This window comes from Ursus maritimus, unplaced genomic scaffold (assembly GCF_017311325.1).
Source record: "Ursus maritimus isolate PB19 unplaced genomic scaffold, ASM1731132v1 scaffold_12, whole genome shotgun sequence".
In the NCBI taxonomy this organism is placed as follows: Eukaryota; Metazoa; Chordata; class Mammalia; order Carnivora; family Ursidae; genus Ursus; species Ursus maritimus.
The window spans coordinates 10,650,838-10,667,053 of NW_024423564.1; the positions used below are offsets into that span (position 1 = coordinate 10,650,838).

Sequence of the window (16,216 nt, forward strand, 5' to 3'; positions counted from 1 at the left end):
AGTTGTTTGTGGACATGTTAACTGAGTTGTCAGTGAGTCAGGCATTAAATGTGAACAGTACTTATGACTCCTTCCATTTGAAATACTCTAGTACTGGAAATGAGCTAAGTTTCTGCCAAGTTTCCTACTCTAGGGAAAGACACACTTTGATACATTATTTAACATGTATGAACCATTACTAATTTAGAGACTGTGATTTTTTATACACATTTTCAACCTTAGTCTAATGATCAAACTTAACAACACCAATAATGAGACAAACTGACCATGATTTTCTGATGTATTCTTGCCAAAAATGTTTAACCCAAGACTAATCATGAAGAAACAATTAGATGAATCCAAATTGGAGAAACTTCTGCAAAACAACCAGCCTAGAACCTAAAGATGTGGATGTGAAGGAAACCCCAAAAAAGGCTGGTAAACAATTCTAATTTAAAGGAGACCAAACAGGACAACTAAATGCCATATGTGACCCTTGATTGGGGGGTGGGTCAGCTGTAAAGGATTTTATTGGGACATTTGGGAAAATTTAAAAAACAGACTCTATATGACATAAAGTGTTATATGTATTAAATTCTCTAGCATGATAATCATATTTATATAGAAGTCCTTGTTCTTGGGAAATACATGGCAAAGTATTTGGGGGAAAACATAACGAAATATTTAGGGAAGAAGAGTCATGATGTCTTAATCTGTTCTCAAATGGTTGGGGGTGGGGGCAAAAGGATTTATATACAGGGATAAAGCAAATGTGGCAAAATGTATTCGACTGATAAATTCAGATACGGTATATGAGTATTGATTGTTCTCTTCAAAATTTCAAATTTTCAGGGGGCGCCTGGGTGGCGCAGTCATTACACATCTGCCTTCGGCTCAGGGCGTGATCCTGGTGTTATGGGATGGAGCCCCACATCAGGCTCCTCCGCTATGAGCCTGCTTCTTCCTCTCCCACTCCCCCTGCTTGTGTTCCCTCTCTCACTGGCTGTCTCTATCTCTGTCAAATAAATAAAATAAAATCTTTAAAAATAAATAAATACATAAATAAAATGTCAAATTTTCAAATTGTGAAAACTTTTCACGATAGAAAGTCAGAGGGAAAATAATCAAATGAAAATTCTAGAACTGAAAAAGTCAATAACTGAAATTAAGAACTTAAGATGGGGTTCACAAGCATGTTTGACCAAACAGGGGAACAAATTAGTGAACTGGGAAGGTAAGTCAGATAAAATTACCCAGACTAAAATACAGAAAAAAAGGTAAGAAAATGTGGCAAATGAGTGTATGAGCATGAGACACAGTGAAAAGGTCTCACAGATATAACACTGTAGTCCCAGAGGAGAAAGAGGCTGTAGCAGAAGCAATGTTGAAGATACAGCAGTCAAGGATTTCCCCAAATTGACCTTACACACCAAACCATAGATTCAGGAAGCAATATGGACACTAAAAAGGATAACCAACACAACAGAAACCACACTTAGCACATCATAGTACAAACTGCTAAAATGAGGAGGAGAAACTCCGAAAAGCAGCAGAGTGGTACCCTCAAAAGAGCAACTCCCACTTCTCAGTGGAAAATATGTCAGAAGAAAACTGAATAAAATATTTTAAGAGCTGGGAAAAAATAATGCCCTACCTAAATTCTATACCTAGTAAAAATACTCTTCAAAAATGGAGGTGGAATAAAGACATTTCTGAACAAATACAAATCAAGGGAATTTATCATCAGCAGAATTGAACTAAAGGGAATAATACTGAAAGGAGTTCTTTCAGCAAACAAAGAATAATCCCAGAGAGAAGCAATGACATAAGATAACAATGCAGATCAGTGGAAAGGGTAAAAATGTGGGTAAATCTCAATGATTCTATAAAACAACAAAAATCATGTCTTGAGTTTAAAATATACAGAGAATCTGAATTCACTACAAGAATAGCGTAAAGGCAAAAGGGTAATAAATGGAGTTGAAGTGTTTCAAAGCTCTCACCTTGTCAGGAAGTGATAATCAGACCAAGTTAAAAAAAAAAAAGTTTTAACCTCTAGGAAATCACTAAAAGAATAGTGAAAAAAAGATATAACTAACAAGTCAATAGGATAAAATGAAATGATCAAAAATAATTCAAAAGAAGGCAAGAACGGAGAGCAAATGGCATAGACCAGGTGGAACGAATAAAAAAAAAAAACAGATTTAAACCAAAATGTTATTATATTAAATGCAAATGGACTAAATATTCAATTAAAAGATTATTTTACTGGATCAAAGCCAGAAGTATATGCTACTAACAAAAGAGCACCTTAAATATAAGGATGCAGAGAAGCTGAAAACTACAGGATGAGAAACTTCCCACACAACATCATCATCACAATGAATTGGATCTTTATGCTTCTGTGCATTCAATCAAATACTCTATCTACTGTAATAATAGTACAACTTGTATAGTTTTACTTGTATAAATAGTAAAACTTGTATATCACTTATTAAGGTCGCCACACTCCAAAATGGCCTCCAATGATTACTGCCTCCTTGTATTCACCTCGTGAAGAGTGCCCCAGTTCTACACTGAGTTGGGCTGGCCTGTGTGACCACGAGAATACTGTAACAATGACGGTGTGTGGTTTCCAAAGCTAAATCATAACAGACATTGTGGCTTCCACCTTGCTCTCTCTGGCATCACTTGCTCTGGGGAAAGCCAGAGGAATATTCAACAGCCCTATGAAGAGAACCACGTGGTGAAGAACTGAGGCCTCCTGCCAACAACAGCTCAGGCATCAATTTGCCGGCCATGAGAATAAGTGAGCCATCGTGACTGCACACCCCCCGACCCCAATAAAGCCTTCAGATGACTGCAGCCCTGGCCTACGTCATCTCATGAGAGACTCTGAGCCAGCAAGCCACTCCTAAATTCCTTGCCTACAGAAGCAGCATGAGATAAACACGTTTCTTGTTGTCTTAAGCCACTTTATCTTGGGGTAATATATCCTGCTGCAAGAGAAACTTTTACATTTACTATGTGACAGGAACTGGCACTTCAACTTTGATTAATTCATTTGATGTAGAAAAATCCATAGAGACAGAGACTGTTATCATCAGTTCACAGACGAGAACACTGAGGCACGCAAAGTTCGGCAACCTGCTCAAGATCACAGCGGTGGAAATGGCATTTGAACCCAAGCAATCTTCCACCAGAAGCTGTTTGGTGTTTGTTCTTGTATTTTTAATATGACACTCCACTATACTACTTTTCACAGGCCAAGCACCGCTCCAGTGAACAGACACAAAGCCTACTGGGGGAAACAGACTAAAATAAATTAATGGAAATCATGAGATCAGGCAGATAAGTGCTATGAATTAAAACAGCAAGTTAAGGAAATATGCATGACGGGAGATAATGGGGGTAACTAGGTAGATAAGGCAGCCAAGGAAGATCTGAAGAGATGGCGTTTGAGTTGGTATCTGCATGAACTGAGGGAAGCGTTCTGTGGACGGCTGTGTGGATATCTGGGGATGTTTCAGGGGAGGGAAACTAAGAGGGAAGACCCTAAGGCTAGGGTGTTCTTGGTAATACTCGCGGAAACTAATGCTGGAACTCAGAAAACATGGGAGAAAGTAGTAGAAGCTATGGTCAGCAAGGCAGCCAGGCCAGACCATGTAGGGATTTCTAAGCCAAGGCAGGAAGTGTGCTACTTTATCTGAAGTGCTGTGAGTGGTCGTGGAAGAATTCTGAATGGGGAAGTGCGACAATTGATTAATGTGTTCAAAAGAAACAGTTTTAAAATCTGTGGGAAAGAGATTTTAAAGAGGCAAGAGTGGACACGGGGAAAATCATCAGGAGGCCAGCAGAAGTCCAACTCTAGCAGGAAGGTAAGTCAGTTTGACTAGGGTAGGTGGAGGTGAAAAGCTGTCAGATGTGAGATATTCTGAAGGTAGGACCCACAGAATTTGCTGGTATTAGATATGGAATGTGAGAGAAAGCGAGAAGCTGAAGACAACTCCAAGAGTTTGGGCCTGAGTAGCTCGACAAATGGAGCTGTCATTTACAATAGAGGGAAACACGTGGAAAGGAACAGGTTTGGTAGAAGGATGGTAACCAGGAGTCCTGTTTTAGACGTGTGACGGTGAGATGCCTATGAAACAACCAGGCAGAGATGGCAAGTGGGGGGTTAAGAAAGTTGAACCTGGAGACAGAAATCTGAGAATCACGAAAGCAGCTCCAAAGGTATTAATTTTTTACAACTTTTTAAAGACTTTATTTCAATGAGAGAGGGAAAGAGAGCATGTGTGTGTGTGCTTGAGAGCAGGGGGAGGGGAAGAGGGAGAGGAAGAGGGTAGAATCCCAAGTAGCAACCCAAGCAGACTCCCAGTGCGGAGCCAGACTCAGGGCTCAGATCTCATGATCCTGAGATCATGACCCGAGCGGAAGCCAAGAACCGACTGAGCCACCCAGGTGTCCCTGGATATTGTATTTCTGTTTAATTTGTTAAGGAACTGCCTGCCATCACTGATTTCAATAGTTGCTGTACCATTTTACATTTCCACAAACAGTGCACAAAGATTCCAATTTCTCCACATCCTCACCACACTTGTTATTTTCTGGTTTGTTTTTTTTTAATAGTAGCCATCTGAATGAGTGTGAAGTGGCTACTGTATCAGGTTGAATAATATGTTCATATGTGAATGTGAGTGAACATGTGCTTAGATATGCATCAAACATCCTGTAAAGAAACACTAGAACAGAATAATAGTAACTGCCCCCTACAAGGGGATCTGGGGAATGATGGGGGGTAACAGAAAGCCTTTGTTCTATTCAGTATTATATGTCTGAATTACCAATTAAGTACTACACAAAATTTTAATTTTTCTAGATTTTTACTAGTTGTAATAAAATTCTTTTAATTTTCCCAGTGTGCCAACCACATTTCTTTTTCACTTGCTTCTTATGCCTTTCCCCCCTTAGTAAGTTATTTTATAAAAGCAAAACTATATATAGAACACTCCTTCCCAATAGTCAACAGAGCACTGAATTTTCTAGACTTGATCCAATGGAAGGTTTAAATAATTTAGTAATGGTCCATTAAAATGTTAGCCACAATTTAGCAAGAGAAATGACAATGAAACATTTGGTGTAGTGAATCGTCAGGGTAAAAAATGAAGGTAGATCTTTTCAAGGAGACAAGTCTGTTCTCTCATCAGCACTTTACCATTTCTGCGATTGTTTCCTCTTTACAAAGACTGAATTCTTTTGTTTGACCATAGGGGATGGTTTTAATAAATCAGGCCACAAGCACTCAAATGTTATGTTCCTTTTAAAAATGGTGTTTACCAAAATGTGATACTAAAATGAAAAAAATTGGGGCACATGGGTGGCTCAATTGGTTAAGAGTCTGACTATTGATTTTGGCTCAGGTCATGATCTCAGGGTTCTGGAATCAAGCCCTAAGTCCGTGCTCAGCAGGGAATTTTCTTGAGATTCTTTCCCTCTGTCCCTCACCTCTCTCTCTCTCTCTTTCTCCCTCTCATATAAATACATCTTTTAAAAATAAAATAAAATGAAACCATTGATTATTTTATAACTTGAGACAATATAATTTACATTTGGCAAGATCCAATGTAAATATATAGACAAGACGGAAGAGATGATGGAAAGAAAATCAAGTGACATATCGGCAGATATTAGCTTTCAATGGGATGGCTATAGAAATTTTTCTTCTTAATTTCTACTTCTTTACACTTAAATTTAGTTTAATATATTCTTTTCATTAAAAGCTGTAATAGTTATTCGTATTTGCACCGTATCACGTACGGGAACTTCTACTTTTGTTAAGTCAATTGATTTACACATGCCTTGTGCTTATTTTTTTAGAGATTTTATTTATTTGACAGAGAGAGAGAGACAATGAGAGAGGGAGCACAAGCAGAGGGAGTGGGAGAGGGAGAAGAAGGGTTCCCGCTGAGCAGGGAGCCCAATGTGGGGCTCGATCCCAGGACCCTGGGATCACAACCTGAGCCGAAGACAGACACTTAACGACTGAGCCACCCAGGCCCTCTTGCCCTTATTAATGTAGTTAATTCCAATTAAAATTTTTACATAAACAGGAAAACTACAGTAGAAACGCTGGATTTCTGTTAACAAATATTTACAACCCAGTAAAGCCTATCTGTACTCTTCTTACCACCCAGCCCACTTTCTTCTATTCCAGGATTTTCATTGTATTGTGTTAATATAATACCTTACTGTTCTTCATATACACTTTACTTTCATTCATTACTTCGTTACAACTTCTTTCTCCCCTGAAACCTTAGAGATCAAAGATTATCTCCATATTTCTTAGAGCACCCAGCACAACGTTGTGTATTTAATAGATAGTTAATATCTGTTAAATTATTGAAACCATAGAATTTGAGAGTTCAAAGAGAACTTGACAAGAAATGTTCCACTCCATTCCCATCTCAAGACTTTGAAGACTCCATGGGGCGCCTGGGTGGCTCAGTCGTTAAGCGTCTACCTTCAGCTCAGGTCACGATCCCAGCGTTCTGGGATCCAGCCCCGCATCGGGCTCCCTGCTCAGCAGGAAGTCTGCTTCTCCCTCTCCCACTCCCCCTGCTTGTGTTCCCTCTCTCGCTGCCTCTTTCTCTCTGTCAAATAAATAAATAAAATCTTTAAAAAAAAAAAGACTTTGAAGACTCCATGTTCTTATCTTCACAAAAAAGTATATAAATTATAAGAAAACATCAACAGTACACCAAGTTTAGAACCTCACATGATCTGCTGATAGTTTTGATGCCTAAAACTATATTGAAAATTCACAGCTTGAGTTCTCTCTGGCTTTGAACTGTACTCCAGGGCATTCATTTAGAATTTGCCATGGTTTTCACGTGATAAATATTTAAAATTCTTTTCAAAGTGATTTTCCTATTTTCAAAGTAATAAATGCCCTTTCAAAATCATTTGCGATTTCAGAATCTGAAAAGTGGGGAAATATGAATATGAACTACATAATACTTAATAGTATTGTATCACTGTTAAATTTCCTGAGTGGGATACATGCTAAAATATTTCTAAGTGAAATGTCTGCAACCAACTGTCAAATGATTCAGGGAGAAAAAAATCTGTACTTACATCTATTAGATACACACACACACACACGTCAGTTAATAATTTGCTACATTTATGCACATACTATCAGTGAATATGGGTGAAGGGATACACACATGCTTGTTGTACTCTTCTTGTAACTATGCTGAGGCTTTATATTTTTCAAAACAAAAAAGTGGAGAAAAATATATACGTTCAAATCCCACGCCACCCCCAACAATATTCACTCCAGGCCTTTAGATCTCTTAGATATCCTTCAAATAACAGAGCTTTGAGGCACTGACACTTTTATTTAGTAGCAGAATTGAATTTATCTAAACATCACTAAGAAGAAACAGCATCAGAAGTCAGTTACCTAAGGATAGATCTCATATGTAAATATCAGTACCAGCTTGCTTTTATACCAAAACGACCTTCACGTATTAAAATACAAGGCACAGTTAAGTTTTCCAATAATCTTTTAAAGGTAGGGAAAGTATAAGAAAAGTATACTAGACGTTCTTATTTCTGATATTGACAAAGCAATTCAAAAAAGCTTTCACATTTGTAACTATGCTGTCAATTCACCTCTTTTCCATATAAATCACAAGATTCAAGACAGAGTAAGATCCCCAGGTAGAGTTAAAAAATGGGTTGAACAATCTGAACTAAACACAAAACTCTCAGACCTCTTAACAATTAGAAGATAATTTTCAAAAGACAACAAGAGAGCTTCCAAGGGTATGAAAAGGAAACTGAACCCCTCAAAGGTTCAACACCATAATCACAATCACCATCACTGTCACCGTCAATATTAAGCCTCTCTGTCCTGTCTCCTGAGCATCACAATTAAACAGAGAGTTGGAATACTGTGACTTAGATAAAACTAGTTATACTGAAGTTTTAGTCACAGAGATTAATTTTATCTCTTCTCAAATTCTAAACTAAATTTCACGGGATTGCCACTGTATTAAAAGGGATGAGGGGAGAAAAAAGGAACGAGAGTTTGTCTAAATTATTTTTTATTGCAAAAGCCAAGTTTTACTTTATATTCTATTTAGAAATATATAAACATGGAGGGGTCACCCAGGCTCAGCCAGTAAGCGTCTGCCTTCGGCTCAGAGCATGATCCCAAGGTCCTGGGATCGAGTTCCGCATCGGGCTCCCTGCTCCACTGGGAGCCTGCTTCTTCCTTTCCCACTGCCCCTGCTTATGTTCCCTCTCTCGCTGGCTCTCTCTCTGTCAAATAAATAAATAAAATCTAGGGGAAAAAAAGAAAGAAAGAAAAAGAAATATATAAACATGAGAAGTGCTGTAATAGGCAGAATGCCCTCGCAAAGACGTCCCTGGGAATATGCTACTTTACACATGACAAAAGGGATTTTGCAGATGTGATTAAGAGTATGAACCCTGAGATGTTGAGATTACCCTTGAAAATCCCAATGGGCCCATACTAATCACGAGTCTGTAAAAGGAATTTCACTTGCTAGTCAGAAAGAAATGAGACTGAAGGAGGAGGAGAATTTCAGAGCCTGAGGAGGATTCAACCTGCTGTCGCTGCCTTTGAAAATGAAAGAAGGGGCCACAAGCCAAGAGATGTGGGTGGCCTCTGGAAGCTGAGAACAGTTCTCAGTTGACACCCAGCAAGAAAACGGGGTCTCAGTCCCCCAAGCAACTGAATTCTGCCAACACCCGAGTAAGCACGGAAGTAGGCTTTCTGCTAGCATCTCCAGAAAGGAAGGCAGTCCTGCGACACCTTGATTTTTGTCTGGTGAGACCCGTGCTGGGCTTCTGAACTTCCAGTCGGAAAGATAATAAATGTTTGTGGTTTAAGCCATTACGTTCGTGGTGATTTGCTACAGGAACAGCTCAAAATTAAATATAAATAAAGAATTAAGTTTATTGGAGAGGTGACTGGTGGGATTCTAAGGAAAATACCAGACTTGTTCTGGGAAAGAAAACAGAAATGAGAGATATGAGATTGAGGAATTTGCCAATCACAGGAACAAAATGGATGATGCTACCAGCTCCAGTTGTCTGAAGTGAAAGAATTAAAGATCAAGATAGAAGCTTTCTTCTCCTTTTCAAAAATCTAAAGCTAAAAAATATAGTCTTCATTAGTTCAAAGCTGCAAGTTTTGTAAAATGATTTTAATTGATTTTAATTGCTAGCATAATTGAACTTAACTGTTGTGAAACTCATCCGCTTGTTTCTTTCAATGTGCGGTGTTCATTATTCTAGAATAATACCTCTACCTGAACAATTCGGGTATATGGGAACAGATTCAGATGGTGAAGGTAGAACTAACGAGGCTTATAAGCTTTGGGGGATAAAGTAAGTAGAAATCTTCTAAAAAGTATCTCTAAATCCTTGTGTATTCTTTGCTGAGAATGCACATTCCAGAAAGTAATACTCATTACTAACTAGAAAATTGCTGCAGGAAACTTGGAAAATTAAAAGCAAAACAAAAACAAGCAAGCAATTAGAAAGACTTCTGCCAGAAAAGTAAAGACAAGACGTGTAGTATTACTAAAGTAATATGGGGTAGTGATAATACCAAACCAGGCATCAGCAGATCAAGAGTTTGCTTTCAGATTCCCATTTTATTTAAGAGTAACATATTGGGCATCGAGTCTCTTGTTCCTGGCTCCCTTGGCCCAAGTACTTCACGGCTATACTTCCCACTTCAAAGACACCATCTATCATTCTTAGGATGATAAAATGTTTGCTACTGATGGATTCAAAAGCAGTAGAGAGTGGGACATTCTGCTTCTGTGTGTGGCAGGCTGAGAAAGTTGACGAGAGGAATAAAAGCTCATCTATGAAAGCAGTCTTTCCCAACTCCTCTTCATCTCCCAGATCTTTTAAGGATGGAATACTCCAGTCTTGGACCTATTCTTTTTATCTTCCCTCATTCTCTTGCTTTAAATGCCATTTATAAACTAGAAGCTACCAAATTAATGTGTTTATTAGCCAAACCATTTATCCCGAACTCAAAGTTTGCATATAGAACTGCGTACTCCACATCTTCACTCGGATTAAACAGGTATCTTAAATTTAAAATACCTTGAGGCAAATCCCTGATCACCTCACTCAACACTGTCCAACTTTTTTGTCTTTGTTAATGACAGCACTAGCTTTCCAGTTGCTTGGGTCAAAACCCTTGATCCCTTTTTCTAATTAATTAAACTCTCAGGCTTGAGTGGTGGGAACACCATGATCTTTGGGAGTCCAACAAACCTTGAGTTCAAATTCCAGCTCTTCTACTTCTGGATGACCTAACCTGAGCCATTAAAACTTTCTGCATCCCTGGGGCGCCTGGGTGGTGCAGTCCTTAAGCGTCTGCCTTTGGCTCAGGGCGTGATCCTGGTGTTCTGGGATCGAGCCCCACATCAGGCTCCTGTGCTGGGAGCCTGCTTCTTCCTCTCCCACTCCCCCTGCTTGTGTTCTCTTTATCGCTGGCTGTCTCTGTCAAATAAATAAAACAAAATCTTAAAAAAAAAAAAAAAAAAACTTTCTGCATCCCAGCCACGAGGATGCAATGGGAAAACAGATAAAGCACTTAAGCATAACGTCTAACATACAACAGATGCTGAGTAAGTGAGAATTATTCACATGGCAGAGGCTGATCGTCTTCCAACACTCATTCTTCTCTTTCTTTTAAAAATATACCACCAGGGGCAGCTGGGTGGCTCAGTCAGTTAAGCATCTGCCTTCAGCTCAGGTCTTGATCCTGGGGTCCTGGGATCGAGCCCCACATTGGGCTCCCAGCTCAGGGAGTCTGCTTCTCCCTCTCCTTCTGCCACTCTCCCTGCTTGTGTTCTTATACTCTCATTTTCTCTCAAATAAATACATAAAATTTTTTTAAAATCCTACATTTCTGGGCCTCGTGGGCAGATAGATGCGTCCACGTGACTATGTTCTAGCTAAAGGGAGAGGAGGATGAAATGTATGTAACTTCCAGGTCAGATATTTTTCAAAAGCTGTTTGCCATCCACCTGTTTCTGCCCTCGTCACATAGACTAGACTGTGTCTGTGGTGGTGATGGTGATTCCCATTCATCTTTGCTGGCAAGAGCAACACCTCGCTTAGGGGACAATGGGACAATATAAAAGATCAAGGTCCCTGGACGGCAGCGCGGAGCAGAACTGCCAACCCAAGTGCCCACCAACAGAGACACATACAAATTTTCTGCCTGCAAAATGATAATGTAAATTCATTTTCACTACTTAGAATCCATCTGACTCCTTCGACATATTTTTCAAGCTAAATTTTCCAGAATACCCTTACAAATGTATGAATCCTCAAAAGGTATGTCACTACCGAAAAGAATAATGTGAACAGGGGGGGAAAAAAACAGCATATATGGGAATTTGTGGCAGCACGTTAAAAATGAAAAGGAATGTATCTTTTCCCTTGAATATTATACCCTGCTGCTTCATGACTATTCATTTGATAAGGTTTATTCGGTATAATAGCATACTGGATTTTCAATTAGATATGAAATAAAACTTTCAGTGGGAAATGTTAATAGAAAGCCAAGGAGAAATAAACTTACATCCTTGCCTTTTCGCTACCCCTCAAAAGTAAAGTATTACAGGTCTTGTCATGGAGAAGAAATTTTCCTTATTCATACAAGAAGGAAGGTGATTCCTGGGACCAGTATATAAGCAACCATTTCGTTTTCCTGTTTTCCCAGAAGCCAAATGACAATTTTCACTAATACCCTACCAGTGACAACACTTTCTTTATACTTCTCTATGAGCCGAAAAAAAAGTCACTAAAAACACAAATATAAGAGCTCCCCGAATGGACAGAAACAGACTTTGATTGGTGAACTTTAATAAATCTTCAAGTAATTAAGAGCAGATTGCAAGTTCTAAGTAAATTTCCTTCATTCCAGGAAAGCAAAGGAATCTAAACACCCAAAGTCCTCCAAGTCTGTTCCCAAGATTCACTCACACAAATCCTTTCATGCCTAAAATAATAATTAAATAATCATGGCTCACCAAAATTATCTACTTTATACATCCTTAGCATAGTGGTTAAAAGTACTAACTATGAAGCCAGACTGCCTGAATTCAAGTCACGGGTTGGCCAGTTAATGTTTTTGTGTTTTAGGGCAAGTTACTTAATTTCCCTGTCTCAGTTTCCTGTAAGTGGAGATTATTAATAAAACCTGCCTCACTGATGAGCCATAGATGCTGTTTCAAGGACTTCATGATTTCATTATAGAGAAGTGCTAAGACTACTGTCTTTCTAGATCTCGTTTCTTCCTTCTGTGTGCAGGTGTGTGTGTTTATTTATGTATCATGTATCAAAATATAGTATGAAATAGACTCACACCTAAAGACCTGCAAAGTCACTTTCTTTAATCTAAAGTTTCAATTCTTCAAAAGGCTTCTGCTTACAATTTCTAGAGACAATTTATTTCATTCATTCAACAACTGGTTATTGGGCACCTACTAGGGCAGGTGCTGTAATAGGTGTGATAAAATGAAAAGATAAGGTCCTTGCCTACAAAGGAGCTCATTATCAGAGCAGCACTGTCCAACAGAAATATAATGTGAGCCCCAAATGTGTGCCAAATGTAGAATTCTAAATTTTCTGGTGGCCACTTTTTAAAAAAGTAAAATGAAACAGGTGAAAGTATTTTAAATAATGTATTTTATTTAATCTAATCTATTAAAATTGTATCATTTCAGTAGATTATATTTAAAATTATTAATGGGGGGTGCCTGGGGTGTGCAATCGTTAAGCGTCTGCTTTTGGCTCAGGGCATGATCCCGGCGTTCTGGGATCGAGCCCCACATCAGGCTTCTCTGCTGGGAGTCTGTTTCTTCCTATCCCACTCCCCCTGCTTGTGTTCCCTCTCTAGCTGGCTGTCTCTCTCTGTCAAATAAATAAATAAAATCTTTAAAAAAAATAAATTAAAAAAAATAAAATTATTAATGGCATTCCTTTTTCTTTGTCCTGTCTTCAAAATTCCAAGTGTATTTTACACTTAAGAGCACATTTCAATTCAGATACTTAACTTTTAGTAGAAATACTGATTTTCACCCACGTCTTCCCATATTCCTATTAGCATACTACAAAGGCTATGAACTATGCTGCCTAACCACGTAGCTACTAGCCTCAGGCAGCTATTCACATTTAATTTATAGTAAGTAAAGTTAAAAATTGAGTTCTTCAGTTGCAGTAGCCCCATTTTAAGTGCTCACTAGCCACTTATGGCTAGGAATTACTCTATAGAACACTGCAGGCCTAGGGAGGAGACAAATGTGCAACAACTGTATTTAAATAATTTCTACAGCAGAAGGATCTGCAAAGTATAGCAGGAATATTTAAGAAGTAGCACCAAAAGAAACACATTGAGAGAGGTGAACTGTCAGCAGAAATGTAAAGAATAAGCAGGAACTTGCTAGAGAGTCAAGTCAGGAGACAATACTACAGGTAAAAGGTACAAAAAAATGAGAGAAGACCCACAAGCTTCAAACGGTTTATTAGCAAAACTTTAAATACATCAAGATTACTGAAGACATGAAACTGGCCAGGTCTTGGGCAGGGACCAAATCTAAAGTGTTTTACAGCTTATGATATTACACTGAAGAATACTAAAGATTTGTTGGAGGAAGCTTTTTTCTCTAAATTTGCGGTGAAATTAAAAAAGAACTGTGTGTTGAAATGAGAGGAAAAGGGGGAGAATCGAAGCAGCTAAATAAATGTTAAAATACAAAATTTATGAGCATAAACATGTAAAATAATATTTTGGCAAATATTACACCCCAGATAAATTTAACTAACCATCTTATCATTAACATGAAAGAATTTTTAAATAGTCAACTTTACAAAATTTTGAGATCTTGCCTCTTTGGAGAGTTTTAGAAACTAGGTTTGGAAATTAGTCTGAAGGGACTTTTGAGGATGATGCTAAATAATTTCTACATCCAACAATCTCATTTAGTGAAAGCCAACCATGAAAATTTAAAAAGCCAAAAGACATCTGTATTGTTTAACTGCCACTAAGTTCCCGGAATATCACTTAGAATTGTTCCAGAAAGTCTTATTGTTTAAGTAGGCTTACAATATTGAGCTATCACATATAACACAAAGGATTAAGATTTTAACACAAACTAAGTAAAGAATAAAGATGAAAAGTTGCAAAGAAGATGTTTTGATTCCTGTAAATCATAAAATAATGAAGTTGGCACAACTACATATCACAAACAACTGAACATTTTCTAAAAATCATATGCCAAATCTAAGGCAGATAAGAAAACTTGGGACGTGATCAGAGCCAACTTCACCGGATATAACCCTTACACATTCTGGAGAAATAATATTTTTTAAGGAAACAAAACAGTATCCAAACTAGTATTTTAAGTTCTGACTGCTTCAAACTGGCCATTCAATAGACATTTAGTAAATTAGTTTCTACAGTAAAGGTTTTCAAGACTTTTCCTCAATTTAAATTATTTATAACTCAAAACATAAAATACATTTCAGAACCTTTGTTCTTCATAATCCTAAGCAACATTCATATAAGAAAACATTGCTAAATTCAAATTCTAGGCTAGTCTAAATTAAATGCTATTTCAGTTCATCTTCTCATTTAGACAGTAATTATTATAGTTCATACAAGCCCCAAATGATAAGAAAATCTTGCTACCAGTACATTTCACTTAAAGTTCTAAATATATCCCAGAAAACTGGAATCTGCTTAAGATTTCATTTTTCCCGTTGATTTGCGTCAAAAAATCAGACAAGGCAAGCCAGTGCTCAGTGTTTTGTCTCTAACACACAAAAAAGCAAGTAAAAATCCTACAGAGTTTTTTAACATCATAAAAGGAAAAGAGAGAGGGGTGGGAGGAAGAAACTGAGCAGGGACTATTCTGTTCCTTCCTAGAGAATATTAATATAGAACCTTACAATATGATAAGGTACCAACAACTCCCTGGTAGGTACACCCCCAATTCTAGGTACTCTACCCACTCCTCTCAATCTCCTAACGTGTATAAGAGAAACCTCCACCACCTACCTACCATTTCTCTGTTTCCTATTCACAGCAAAATCTACTGACAAAGCTGCCTCTTCTTTTTATCTCTACTTCCTCACTTCAATCCACTACAAATGGGCTTTTGGCCTCACCGCATCAATGAAACAGCTCTTCTCAAGGTCATCAATGACTCCCATTTTTTTTTTAAGTCAATGGCTCAACTTCTCTGACCTCACTTTTTTTTTTTTAATTATCCCTCAGCATCCTTTGACCCAATTGATTACTTCCTCCTTAAAACACTCTTCTCTAAATATCACAGGTCCTACCTCACTGATTACAGCTTCTCAGAAGCTTCTTTTCCTTCACCAAACTTCTAAAAAGCCTAGTATGCCTGGCTCTTTTCCTCTTTTCAACTTATACTCCCTTCCCAAGTGACCCCATTTAGACTCAAGGCTTTAAATACCAAAAATGTGTGGATGACTCTCAGACAAAATTTCTGGCCTGGATCTCCCTAGAGCTCCAGCCTCACAGAGACAACCACTACTCCACATCACCACTAGGACGTCTAATATGCATTTCAAACTTAACCCTTGGTTAATACCATCAGGGTCTACTGGGTCCAAGTTTTGTTTCCTAATTTCTTTTTTTTGAGCAGTTCTATTTGTAAGGATTGATATTTCATGACTTCATTTTTTCCTAGGGATCTTCCAAAGAACAAAGAGAAAATTTACTTTAAAAAGTAATAAAATAAAAGTCATTTTTCTCTTGCAATTACCATATAGTTACATTGGACCCTTTTATAAATCCAAGATATATTATGGGACCTCAGTGTTTTTCCTATATCTTGAAATTTTTTCTAGTTCATCATCCTGGCAATTCCTTCATCACTACTCATCAGTTATTTCCAACTATATTTTAAAAAATTAAATAATAAGATAATGGAAGAATAATGGAATTGCCTAGAAGGAGGACGCACTGCTGTATCGTCCTTCAATGTTCTTACTGCGTTACCCAAAAAGTATTGCCTCGTCTTTCGAAAAGAAGTCTGGAGACACCATCCTTGTATTCATTTTGGGTTTCAGTGGACATAGCTGAGAATTCAGAATATTTCATTATCCACCCATAACGGCAAAGAGATCAACGGAGAAAAAT

General features: G+C 37.9%; 1 protein-coding gene across 1 annotated transcript in view; it reads right to left on the reverse strand.

The window, feature by feature from the left end:
• The window catches only part of MAGI3 (membrane associated guanylate kinase, WW and PDZ domain containing 3), a 231,753-nt gene that overhangs the window by 131,774 nt on the left and 83,763 nt on the right, over positions 1–16,216 (reverse strand). The window lies entirely within an intron of this gene.